Source organism: Tenebrio molitor, chromosome 4 (genome assembly GCF_963966145.1).
Source record: "Tenebrio molitor chromosome 4, icTenMoli1.1, whole genome shotgun sequence".
In the NCBI taxonomy this organism is placed as follows: Eukaryota; Metazoa; Arthropoda; class Insecta; order Coleoptera; family Tenebrionidae; genus Tenebrio; species Tenebrio molitor.
Window position 1 is genome coordinate 5,034,929 of NC_091049.1, and position 12,573 is coordinate 5,047,501.

General features: G+C 35.3%; 2 long non-coding RNA genes across 8 annotated transcripts; one reads left to right on the forward strand and one right to left on the reverse strand.

Moving 5' to 3' along the window:
- Positions 1 to 1,248: 1,248 nt before the first annotated feature.
- Positions 1,249 to 3,256, forward strand: LOC138129672 (uncharacterized). Of its 6 annotated transcripts, XR_011159329.1 has the most exons (4): positions 1,253 to 1,428; positions 1,485 to 2,605; positions 2,662 to 2,962; positions 3,024 to 3,256. It is a non-coding gene; the product is annotated as an uncharacterized lncRNA (long non-coding RNA). The 6 variants fall into 6 exon arrangements; XR_011159332.1 differs by having other exon boundaries at positions 1,249 to 1,428; positions 1,469 to 2,605; positions 2,662 to 3,256; XR_011159331.1 differs by having other exon boundaries at positions 1,251 to 1,428; positions 1,472 to 2,605; positions 2,662 to 3,256.
- Positions 3,257 to 4,056: 800 nt separating this feature from the next.
- On the reverse strand, positions 4,057 to 6,169 carry LOC138129677 (uncharacterized). 2 transcript variants are annotated; one of them, XR_011159338.1, is made up of 4 exons: positions 6,029 to 6,169; positions 5,846 to 5,933; positions 4,941 to 5,788; positions 4,057 to 4,847 (listed from the first exon to the last, which is right to left on the reverse strand). It is a non-coding gene; the product is annotated as an uncharacterized lncRNA (long non-coding RNA). The 2 variants fall into 2 exon arrangements; XR_011159337.1 differs by having other exon boundaries at positions 4,057 to 5,788.
- Positions 6,170 to 12,573: the final 6,404 nt, after the last annotated feature.

A 12,573-nucleotide genomic window follows, 5' to 3' on the forward strand; every position in this document is an offset into this window, starting at 1 on the left:
ATGCCGGAGGCTACTCGAACCTTTTATAACCTCGGGGCTAATTAAATCTCGGAGAAATACTAAATTACATTTAGGTTGTTTTAAGTAATTCCCCTATATACTAGCCACTAGGGAGCGGCAATCCGTAGTTATTAACTTACAGATTTCTTTATACCTACCGTATTTTTTTATCCTACCAAAAAAAATTGCAATTTTGCGAAAATTAGACTAGGACAGCGAGATACAAGTATTAAGGTAATTTAATAAAAAATTAAAAATAACATATATTTTTTATTTTGTTGATGTTGTTTTCCTAATTTCATTATTTGATAGCCTTATTCTTTTTTATAATTTCGTACTGAAATTGGTACTTTTTCCACAAAGTAGTACTGACGTACCGAATTGAGTCAACTTGTACTGAAACGGCAGCACTGGCCACGGATTACTAATACGGATAGGCCACTCTTTGTATAAGAATGAGAACCAGTTTCAGAGCCATCTATCCGCCCTGAGCCAAAACATTTAGCCAGGCAACAGACCAAACCACGGGTCCAAACCCAGTACCAAATTTAAATTTTTAATTTCAAAGGTAATATTATCAATAACAATTAATCATTAATAACGTGTTACTTTATATTGTATTGTTTTTATACAATTTTATAACACATTATTAATGACTAATTGTCAATGATAATAATTAATTCAAGTCGAAGATAAAACAAAACATTCTGTAATAACTGTTAAAAAAAATATATTATCACAAAAATATTAACTCAAAACGACACTAATCAACTTAAGACAGGTATAATTATTGTCTGTTAAATCGTTTTAATAACAATATAGTAATTTTTATACGTTATAAGTCCGGTAGACGGTAGGTTAGGTATTTGTAGAACGTTATGAGTTAGACATTATGGATGAGGCGACGTTAAGCATCCTTATTATTACAATTGGGCATACAACACTTTTTTTTAAACACAAACGACGAGAGCACGGTTTAATTAAATTAAACTAATCTTGAATTTTGAAGTGCTGAACTGCTGACTCTGTGATTTACCATGACCAACTTCATTCATATCCGCTTCGCTTCTATATGGCCGTTTCAATTTTGAATTTTACATGCAATCAAATGTTCCCATCATGACCAACTTCATTCATATCCGCTTCGCTTCTATATGGCCGTTTCAATTTTGAATTTTACATGCAATCAAATGTTCCCATTTGATGGACATCTACTAGCGACATCTCCTCAACAAACAACCAAACTACAAATGAATTTGACATTAACGTCAATTAATTAACGTCAAGGTCAATGGCCTCATTTTTATTTTATTACTGGTTATTACTGTTATCAGCCCATTAAAAAAAAAACAGGAAGACGAAAATGTTGGGTTTAATTTAACTAGATGACAACACCCCTGACAACACAAACAAAACACATTTTTAAAGGTAAGAGCACTATTTATAACTTCAAAACTTTTCAGCTCAGTAGTTTACTGTTCAAGCTTAGTCTTCAAAGATTCCGTTTATTCTACACAAATATTACTAAGGATTGGTTTCGCAGCCGTTTTAATAATAACAGCAGCTTTGTGGTCTGCACAGGAAAACGCTGAATTTTGAAGGAGGTGACCATACAGCAAGTCATGCAAATGAATACATGGTTTCTCATATTGTAGAAATGGTACCTAACAGTTTTTGTACTATATTTGCAATTCTCAATAATGCCTACAAATGAATCACTGGAATACAGCAATTGACTCCGATTTTGAAGGGCTATTAATCTTAATAAAGATCCTAGTATGATGGTGGATCAAAGTGACATAAAAGATCACTTCGACAAATATGTATTGTATATGTATTGGTTTTCAGGGAAGAAGCAGGTTCATTTTCATCTGGGGACTGGGTCAGGATATGAATTCGTACAAACAACAACAGGGTTCTAAAATAACTAAAGAAAATATTTTGCATGTTGTATATTTTGGATCTGAATTCTTACAAATAGGAATGGGACAGCATCTTTAGTGAGTGTCACTTTTTTTGAAGATGATCTGTAATTTTGTTGAGATCTATAATACCATTTAATAAACTACCTACCTTCTATAAGAAATTGTATTATTCAAAAAATACTACAAGATCTTTTAAGAGACTTTAACCATTTGTTTCTCTGATCGGGATCGCTTGGAAATTGGAAAAAAGGCTTCAAATTTCCACAAATAAAACACTTTCTGCCCATTTTGTTAAAAAAACAACTAAACAGTCCCAAATTTATTTGAACTTTAGAATGAATAAGTTGTCAACTTGACGGAAGATGGCGACACATGATGCACGTTTCATGGACTACTTTGCGGGAACAAATTTTTGCTAAATTGAGACGGCCATATAGAAGCGAAGCGAATATGAATGAAGTTGGTCATGGTTCCCATTTGATGGACATCTACTAGCGACATCTCCTCAACAAACAACCAAACTATAGCTGCATTTGACATTAACGTCAAGGTCAATGGCCTCATTTTTATGTTATTATTGTCATCAGCCATTAAAAAAAAAACACGAAGACGAAAATGTTGGGTTCAATTTAACTAGATGACAACACCTCTGACAACACTAACAAAACACATTTTTAAAGGTAAGAGCACTATTTATAACTTCAAAACTTTTCAGCTCAGTGGTTTACTGTTCAAGCTTCGTCTTCAAAGAATCCATTTATTCTACAAAAATATTACTAAGGACTGGTTTCGCAGCTGTTTTAATAATAACATTGCATACTGCAGCTTTGTGGTCTACACAGGAAAACGCTGAATTTTGAAGGAGGTGATCATACAGCAAGTCATGCAAATGAGTACATGGTTTCTCATATTGTAGAAATGGTACCTAACAGTTTTTGTACTATATTCGCAATTCTCAATAATGCCTACAAATGAATCACTGGGATACAGCAATTGACTCCGATTTTGAAGGGCTATTAATCTTAACAAAGATTCTAGTATGATGGTGGATAAAAGTGACATAAAAGATCACTTTGACAAATATGTATTGTTTTGCAGGGAAGAAGCAGTTTATTTTCATCTGGGGACTGGGTCAGGATATGAATTCGTACAAACAACAACAGGGTTCTAAAATAACCAAAGAAAACATTTTGCATGTTGTATATTTTGGATCTGAATTCCTACAAATACGAATGGGACAGCATCTTTAGTGAGTGTCACTTTTTTTGAAGATGATCTGTAATTTTGTTGAGATCTATAATACCATTTAATAAACTACCTTCTATAAGAAATTTTATTATTCAAAAAATACTACAAAATCTTTTAAGAGACTTTAGCCATTTGTTTCTCTGATCAGAATCGCTTGGAAATTGGGAAAAAGGCTTCAAATTTCCACAAATAAAACACTTTCTGCCCATTTTGTTAAAAAAACAACTTAACAGTCCCGAATTTATTTAAACTTTAGAATGAATAAGTTGTCAACTTGACGGAAGATGGCGACACATGATGCACGTTTCATGGACTACTTTGCGGGAACAAATTTTTGCTAAATTGAGACGGCCATATAGAAGCGAAGCGAATATGAATTAAGTTGGTCATGGATTTACACGGTTTCTTATATTTGTTTAGTTCAGAGATAATAGATGGCGCTAACCTATATAAAATAATTATAAAATAAAATAAAAAATACGAGTTAACATGTACTTTTTCATTAAAATTAAGTTACAACATTGTGTTTTGTACTATAATTTTATTGTTACTAGTCTTTTTTATTATTATATTTGACTTCTGAGGATATAAATCGTCTCAGGGCGAGCAGATGGCGCTGATGCTCGCGGTTTCAATACGTCCTATGTTGATTCACCCCCCTGGCACTGGCCCTAGATAAAGAAGAGAATAGATTGGCCACTCTCTCAGATTCAACGGATAACAAGTTTCGGCGCCATCTATAGTTGCCGCAAAAAAGTTTTACGAAGAGTCGGTAAAAAGTTGATTGGAGGCCTGTAATCGTGTTAAGGCGGCAAAATTGAATCCTGTATTATGCACTGCTTCCAAAAAAATTTTTAGGGTGATAATTCAAAACAAGGTCAAATAAAATGTTACAATATTTATTATAAAACATGTAAGAATACAAAAATTGATATACGAGCAAACCGAATGCATAAAACAAGGCGTTTCTACATATACACATATATTGCGATCAAAAAATTTTGGACACTAATGTCATCGTGCTGTCATACATTTTAAAACGACCCTTATGTATTAATAACCTCAATTTTGATTGTGTCAGTTTTGAAAATGTGAATGTCAGATTTACCGAGAAAATATTTAAAAAATTATATTTTAAACCGGTGTCAAATTGACAACAATTTCATCTTTCATGTGACAGTTTCAATAAAGCATGGTTTAGAGTAATTTTTTTAAATGTGACAGAAGTTTGATGTCCAAAATTTTATGATCGTGATAGTACGTACAAAGGCCGGCAAAAAAAAACTAGCCATCATTTAAATGTCAGTGTCAAAAAAGCATTAATTACACATTTGGATTTTGACGTAACACAAAAGTGATGTCTGGTTTTAATTGTATGTACCTATTTCAATTAAAAAAAAAAAAACGGGAAATGTCAAAAAAAAAACCGACACGTTTCTTTTCATGTTTGTCAGTTTGAAAATAGCTTTTTAGAAATATATTACAATATTTTGACGGTATGTCAGTATATAAATAAATAATTCAATGACAAAGTGTTTAAAAATTATTTGATAGGTACTGTCGAGTAGACAATTAATTGACAAATATTTAAAACCCAAATTACATTACGAAATACATGTCATTTCTCGTTTTTTCAAATTCACCTACATTTTGAATAATAATAATAATACATACCTATTATACACATTTATACACAATTTTTAATAAATATAATATAATAATAAATAAATATAATATAAATAATATAATATTTTATATTATACATACCTATTATACACATTTATACACAATTTTTAATAAATATACAGGAGAACGAAACAACAACAATTGACCATTTCTATCTCAACAATTAATGACACAGATTACTTCGGAAAAGGTATTTGAATTTACTTTTCTTGTTATATTTTTCAGATTGTAGTGCAAGTATAATAAAAAAATAGCGTATAATACACTTTTAAGGGTCTTTAAAGCACTTGCGACGTTAAAAGCACTCCGCTACGCGTCGTGTTTTAAAGGCTTCCTTATAAACAATATTGTACAATGAGGAACATGAAATCCTGGGCAGTCTGTTATTGTCATTTCAAAAAGTGTCAATGTAAATGCACCTTTACCGTCATTATGATTGATATTTTCAAAAAACTGTCAAATTAACTTAAGCTTGGTTATGAGTAGCTAAGGTATGGTTTAGAAATGTTGACAATGAATGACACATCTGCCCAGTTTTCCGTGTCCCCAATAGTAAAACAATACTCGTAAAAAAATAAAATAAATACAAATTCCAATATTTTTTTAAAGATAATTGGATTCATCTCTTACTTTGAGTGGGAGTGGTAAACAAAGAAGTCCTCACCATCTTGGTCTGTGGTAAGTAAAGAGCGATCAAATTAATTTGTAATCGAGTCATCCATGGATTTGAATCCGTACCTATGTCTTTTAGATTGATATGTCCAGATCTAACCTTTGTTTTTTGTTCAAGAAACGACATACGATTTCGGATTCATGGATAACTCGATTACAAATTAATTTGATCGCTGGATATGTCTTTTCTGGCTCTTCCACAGACCAGGATTCAGGAGAATGCCCAATGATGGTACGAGGTAAAGCTCGAAGCGCATCTAAATTAAAATAAGTATCAATTAGGTATTTGAACTATAACATAAAAACAGACCTACCTTTTATTTTTTCAGGAGTAACATACATATTTATATTCTTCCTGAAGGTGACTGAAGCAGTCTTCTGTCTTGGAAGATTCCTTAACGCCTGAGAAACAAACATAATATAAATAATTAAATATAAATTTTGATTTTTCGTAAACATTATTATCAAAGTTTAAAAATTTAATTTTTACAGCCTACCTGCGATTTGGAATATTTTCACATCCGGGTACACAACACGGCTTCATTTTTTTTACAAATTGTCCAAAAGTACTTAAAAATTGAACACAAAAACACAAAATCTACATGTATTTTTCCACTTTCCACTAAATTGCGTCATGCCTCGCAACACTTTTCTGGGAATTACTAGGAAAGTGAATGCGATTGGGGATTTATCCAGGATGACCAACCGTAGGAATTACTAAATTGTGTTGGTAGTAGCAAATTTTTTAATTTTTTTCTGATCTGAGCGCCATCTGTAGTTGCCGCAAAATATTAAACTTGATTCAAGGTCGTCTATTAGAGTGCCCTACCCCTGGCACTGGCTCTGGACTGGAGGCTCTGCGCGGTACTTTTATCGACTCGGTCGCGCGATGGTGGGGCTGCGCGCGGCCGTCGACTCGCGGCTGTGGCGGTTGGGGAGGTCTGTTCAGCGCGGAGTCCGGGTATCGTCGGCCGGAAGAAACACAGGTTCCGGGGTGGATGCGGGTGAGGCAGTCGGCTCCGCGCTAATTTTCTGCCCCGACTCAGAGAAAGAACGGAATTTTTCCGCCACCGGGAGCGTCTTCTAGTAACTTCGTTACAATTATTATTATTATTGAAAGAAAATAAAGGCAGAGGTTTATAATAGAATATTATATACTAAGGTGAAGAAGTTCATGATTATAGCCAGAGCGCCAAGATTAGAGCCCGAGGCGTGCCGAGGGTTCTAAGGCGCGAAGGTTATAAGGGACTTCTTCACCGTGGTTTATATACTATTTTTTCCACTACTAGATACGTTAAAACCCTTTCATTTTTCAACGGTTGCTATGAAAATCGTCTACGTTAACCAATGAAATCAAGGAGAATTTTTCATTGCTAGGAGACGGCTATTCATTATTCACCTAGGTTAATAATGAAAATTATTATTAACCTTGGGAGAGAAATTCTACTTCTGGGGTTGGTTCGAGAGTCAATGATGAAGCGTTCTGAGACTAGTAGTGGAACAAACCTATTATGCCTAGTAACTAGAGACAGTGTGACAGCTAGAAAAATTGTTTTATAAAGTGTTCGATAGGTAAACTTTCAGTGGCGTGGGTCTACTTATCTGGGGAGTGCATCTATTTTATTTTTAATACAGTTTACTGTTGTCGAAATCACTATTTCAGTTGATAGTCCATTCCAGTGATCAAAGACTCTATTAGGTAAAAATTTTTCGCGAATTTTCGTTTAAAAGTCTTTTTTCAACCTCCAATTATGTCCTCTGAACCTTTCATCTCGATTTAAAGTAAAAATCGGAGACAAATCAAAATTAAAGAATCCTCTAATTGCGCGAAACGTGACAATTAAGTCGCCCCTGAGTCGTCTATCCTCAAAAGTGCTCAGTCCAGACTGTTCAAGTCTCTCTTCGTACGAGGGTCTCACAGCACCGTAGGAAAAACGTGTAGCACTCTTTTGAACCGACTCTAGCATATTTCGGTCTCTTATCAGGTCACATGACCAAACGGGACCGCAATACTCCAGAATGAGTCGGACAAGTGTTTTGTACAAGGTAATCGAGGTTTCGAAGCTAATGCCCTTAAATGTCTTTCTCAGAAGAAATAAAGTGGTACTACACTTTTTGCACACTCATGAAATATGTGCTGACCAGGTCAGATTTTGTGTGATCGTTATACCAAGGTCGACATGTGATTCAACTTGCGAAAGATCAATATTACCTATAATATATGAGATGTGAGGGTTATTTTTTCCTAGGTGTAAAACTACGCGCTTGTTCAAAATTAAAGGAAGAGACTAGTCTACACTGTACTTGTATATTTTTTCAAGGTCCTGCTGCAAAACGTGACGATAGGTTATTGGATTATTAAAGAGCTTAAGATCGTCCGCAAAAGAAGCATTCGGTGAACAAACCACACTTGGCAGGTCGTAAACGTAAATGTTAAAAAGAAGTGGTCCAAGCACCGAGCCCTGCGGAACACCACTAGTTACAGGAAGAAATTGAGAGAACTCGTTCCCAACACGCACAAAGAATTTTCTATCTTTCAGAAAATCAGCTATCCATAACTTGACATTTCCCTTGACACCAATTTGATCTAGTTAATATAAAGTTTTTTATGTGAGACACGATCAAAAGCTTTGACGAAGTCTAAATACACCACATCAACAGGAACACCTTCGTCTATAAATTTGGACTAAGAATTAATACATGAAGGTAAATTTGTAAGGACCGAACGACCTCTTATGAAACCATGTTGCTGACTAGGAAGAATGTTCCACTACATATTTGGATAGATCTTCACTGATAATAGTTTCCATTACTTTGCAAACCACTGAGTCTATCATTTTCTGCACAGAATTTGTCTCCTTTTTTAAAAATGGGCGTTACTGAAGCAATTTTTCAGGCGGAAGTATGTGGTTTTAAAAAGATGTCTGCATGATAATTTGTAGCGGCTGACACAGATAATCGACACATTTTTTTAATAGTGATGTTGTTATACCGTCTGGTCCAGGTGATGGTGTTGATTTTAAACTACAGATGCAAGTTTTTAATTTTTTCTTCAGTAAATTGTATATTCTCTATGACAGTCGAGATTTGCGGAAGCATAACTTCAGGCTGACTATTCACCCGATACCCACGAGGGTCAGTTGAAAACACCTCCGCAAAGTATTTTGCAAAAATATTCGCTGTTTTGTTATCATCAAAACATAGCGATCCATCATCGTTGCGTAACTGTGGTACTGAAACTTTAGTATTATTCAATGACCGTCTGATGTATTTTTATTTTTTTTTTGGGATCGGTAGAAGGATTTTCCTCGTATGCTTGCCTTGCCCTATGTAGATTTGCCGAAACGGCATTGGAGAAGTGTCGGTGTGTGTCGTAGTTCTGCTGCGCGTGTGATTTTTTAAACTTGTTCCATAACCATCTTTTATGCTTGAGTAATTGTAGGAGATCATCGTTAATCCAGGGCTTTGATGAGTTAAACATAGTATATTTCGTATGGGTGTTGTTCTTAATCTCTGTATTTAAGAATATAATAAACTTTTCCCACATTTCGTTTGGATCATCGCTTGAGAAGAAGTCGCTGGTCCATTGCACTGATTCCAAATCGTTTTTTAATTTATTGTACTCGTAATTAACACGTTTTATTAGTTTAGTTACTTTTTTGGGAATTTCAGATACTAATAGTTGGATTGTTGACAGCAGGGTTATATGGTCAGATTTACCGATAGGTGAAAGATAATCGACTTGACTTACTAATGCGGGATCATTTACCAGAATTAAATCTAACGTTGATGGGTTTTGATTTTGCCTAAAGCGCGTAGGTTCGGAAACTATTTGACATAAACTTGAGTTAACAGCATAGTTTCTAATATTTAAGTAGTCTGGTGAGGACCAGTCTACCGTTGGTAGGTTAAAGTCGCCTGCAATGAATAAATTACCACCAGTTGCTGACAATTCGGATAGTTTCGTAAAAGGGTTTTCGGTAATTGCAAAACCGTTAAGCGATCTCTTGAGGAAAGGTAAAAGTTTCGAGTGGAACGATCCCCAACAAATTTCGTTTTGTAAAGGTCTTTGTGAAAGGTGATAACCGTTAAATAAATGAATTTGAATTTGAACAGATGGCTTTCGCCAAATTAAAAGAAATCTTGATGAATAGTCCGGTTTTATGTGTATATAATCCGAAAGCGCCTACCGATTTACATACAGACGCTTCATCTGTAGGACTTGGCACAGTTCTAATGCAGGAACAAAGCGATGGCAAATTGAAACCGATTTCGTATTACTACAGAAAAACAATTCCCGAGGAGTCCGTCTAACATTCGTTCGAATTAGAATGTTTAGATACAGTAGCACGTCTAGAGAAGTTTCGGGTTTACCTGTTGGGAGTACATTTAACTATTCGTACCGATTGTGACAGCCTAAAATTGCTCGCGGATTAGCGTGATTTAAATTTTGGGTAAAGTTTCCGACTCCCACCAGTCGCTGGTATTTTAGCCCGAACCAGAACTAAATCTCCTACTTTCAAAACAGGAGCCTTACGTCTACCTTTATTCTGATCACCTTTTTGGTATTCAATTTTATAATTAAACTCTGACAGACGTATGAACCATCTGCTTATTCTGGGATTTAAGGGACCGTATGAAGTAGTGTAACCTGTGGGTAATGAGGCTAATGACAGATACTTAATATAGGACATACAAGGTGAAATATAGAGTAATAGATTGTTTAAGGGAATAGTTTCAATTGATAGATTGAAATTAGGCATAATTATTCCCCGACATATCTAGGAATAACTCTGGATTCATCTTTAACCTTCAAACTACACAACTCGCAGGCACAAGATGGGGAGCGAATGCACACACTTTACGTGTCACAGGACTAGCTCTAGTGTATTCTACGGCAGAATATTGTTGCCCTGTCTGGAAGAACAGTGCACACGTGAACAAAATAGATGCTCAATTGAATACCACACTTCGAATAATAACGGGTACTTTAAAATCTACTACAACACCATGGCTACATGTCTTAGCTCACATTATTCCGTATGATATTAGAAGAAAATACGTCACAAAACGAATTTGGGATAAATTTCAAAATTCACCGAACATGTACTCCATAACACAAGACATGGCAAATTTACCACCCTTTAGATTAAAATCGCGTAAACCACTTTGGAAAGAAGAATTTCTCATGCAACCATTTTCCAAATCTGACTATTGGAAAGCAGCCTGGCAAGAAGTAGATATTTTCAATAAAAATCTAATTGAGGATCCTACAAAACAAATTCCGGGTTTTGACCTACCAAGGAAAATCTGGTGTAAATTAAATCGTTTTAGAACCGGCCGTGGCAAATGCAATAATATGCTGTTTCACTGGAACATTCGTGAAAACCCTTCTTGTAAATGCGGTGCAGAAAAAGAAACAATCCAACACATTGTGGAAGAATGTCCCCTTACTAAATTCCAGCAAGGTTTCTCCAAACTACATCTACTTACCGAAGACGCCCTAAATTGGCTACAAAAAATTAAAAACATATATATAATTTACCATAATTATTTGGGAATTTCGAATTTTACTGACGAAAAACCTTTGATGCTGTATCTTGCTTATTTTTTATCCGATTTGAATAAGTGACTGTTGATGTATTTCTCATTTTATAATTATTTAATAACAGTACTTTTATTTTGTTTAGGTTGGTACTAAAACCAACGAGTAGATGTAACTAAGGAAAAACCTGATATACGCCATAGACACTAACTTGAAACTTGTAGATTGTAAAACAACATGTTCACGTTTGAATAAACAGTTTTAGCTTTTAAATCAAAACAGTCGGCCTTATTAGAAAATCCCAACAGGTTATGGGCTACAGTGCGTATTAAAAAGAAAGTGCACTAACGGGAAAATATAATTTGGCGTACTGGTTGAAGTAATCTCCGCAAGTCCAATTTTGAGGTTAAGGAATCCACGAGGTGAACCAAAGAAGAAACAATAGATTAGTCAAGAATAATTAACGTTGGACTATTGGAAGGGAAAGCAAATTGGACTACGTGGAAATACAAAATTTCCGTCTGTCTACGAGGAGTCTCCGGAGCAATGGATGTTGTCCAAGGCAGGTTAGTGGCACCTAATACACTACAAGAAGATGCTACCGCTGCCCAAACAGCGACGTACAAAAGTGCATTAGAAGTATTCAATAAAGCAGACAGCAATGCCTTGATTATCTTAACCACGAACATGTCAGATGAAACGTTGCAGAAGATAATGCGATTCACGACGTCGCGAGAAGTATGGCTGGAACTTCACAAGTTGTTTGACGGCGTTTCTGAGGACAAAGTCTACAACCTCTGCTTACAATTCTTTGGATTTAAGAGGAATCCTGAAGTTGACATCGCATCACATATTTCAAAATTGAAAACACTATGGAGCGAGTTGAAGCAGGAGATGATGAAAGATGAAGCGAACCTGGAACTACCAGACTTATTTCTGATCTGTAAAATTCTGGGAACACTATCAGATGACTATTTTTCATTCAAGTCTAGCTGGATGTTAATGTCAAAAAGTGACAGAACAGTCGATAATCTGACAAATCAATTGTGTGCATATGAACGAGCCTTAGGGACCAAGAAGGACGAATCTTCTGATCAGAAAGCTCTGGTTGTGAACTCGTCGAAGCAGGCATCGCAGCAAGCGAATGTAGTCGATTCCAAGAAGAAAAAGAAGCTGATTTGTCATTATTGTAAGAAGCCAAATCACACCGTGAAAGTGTGTAGAAAGTGGATAGCTGATGGCAGGCCACCGAAATCGAGCAATCCGGAACCAGGTACGAACATGACACTCGTTTCTATTACATCAACTGTGATGAATTCTGAAAGCAGTAATAAAGACTGGTATGTAGATAATGGCGCGACAAGTCATATCACAAATGACAAAAATTCGTTCAGAACACTTGAACCATTTTCAACAACACATTCAGTAACCACAGCGAATGGTGAGAAAATTGAAGCCATTGGAAAAGGTACAGTGGAGATTGAAGCAGCAGTTGGA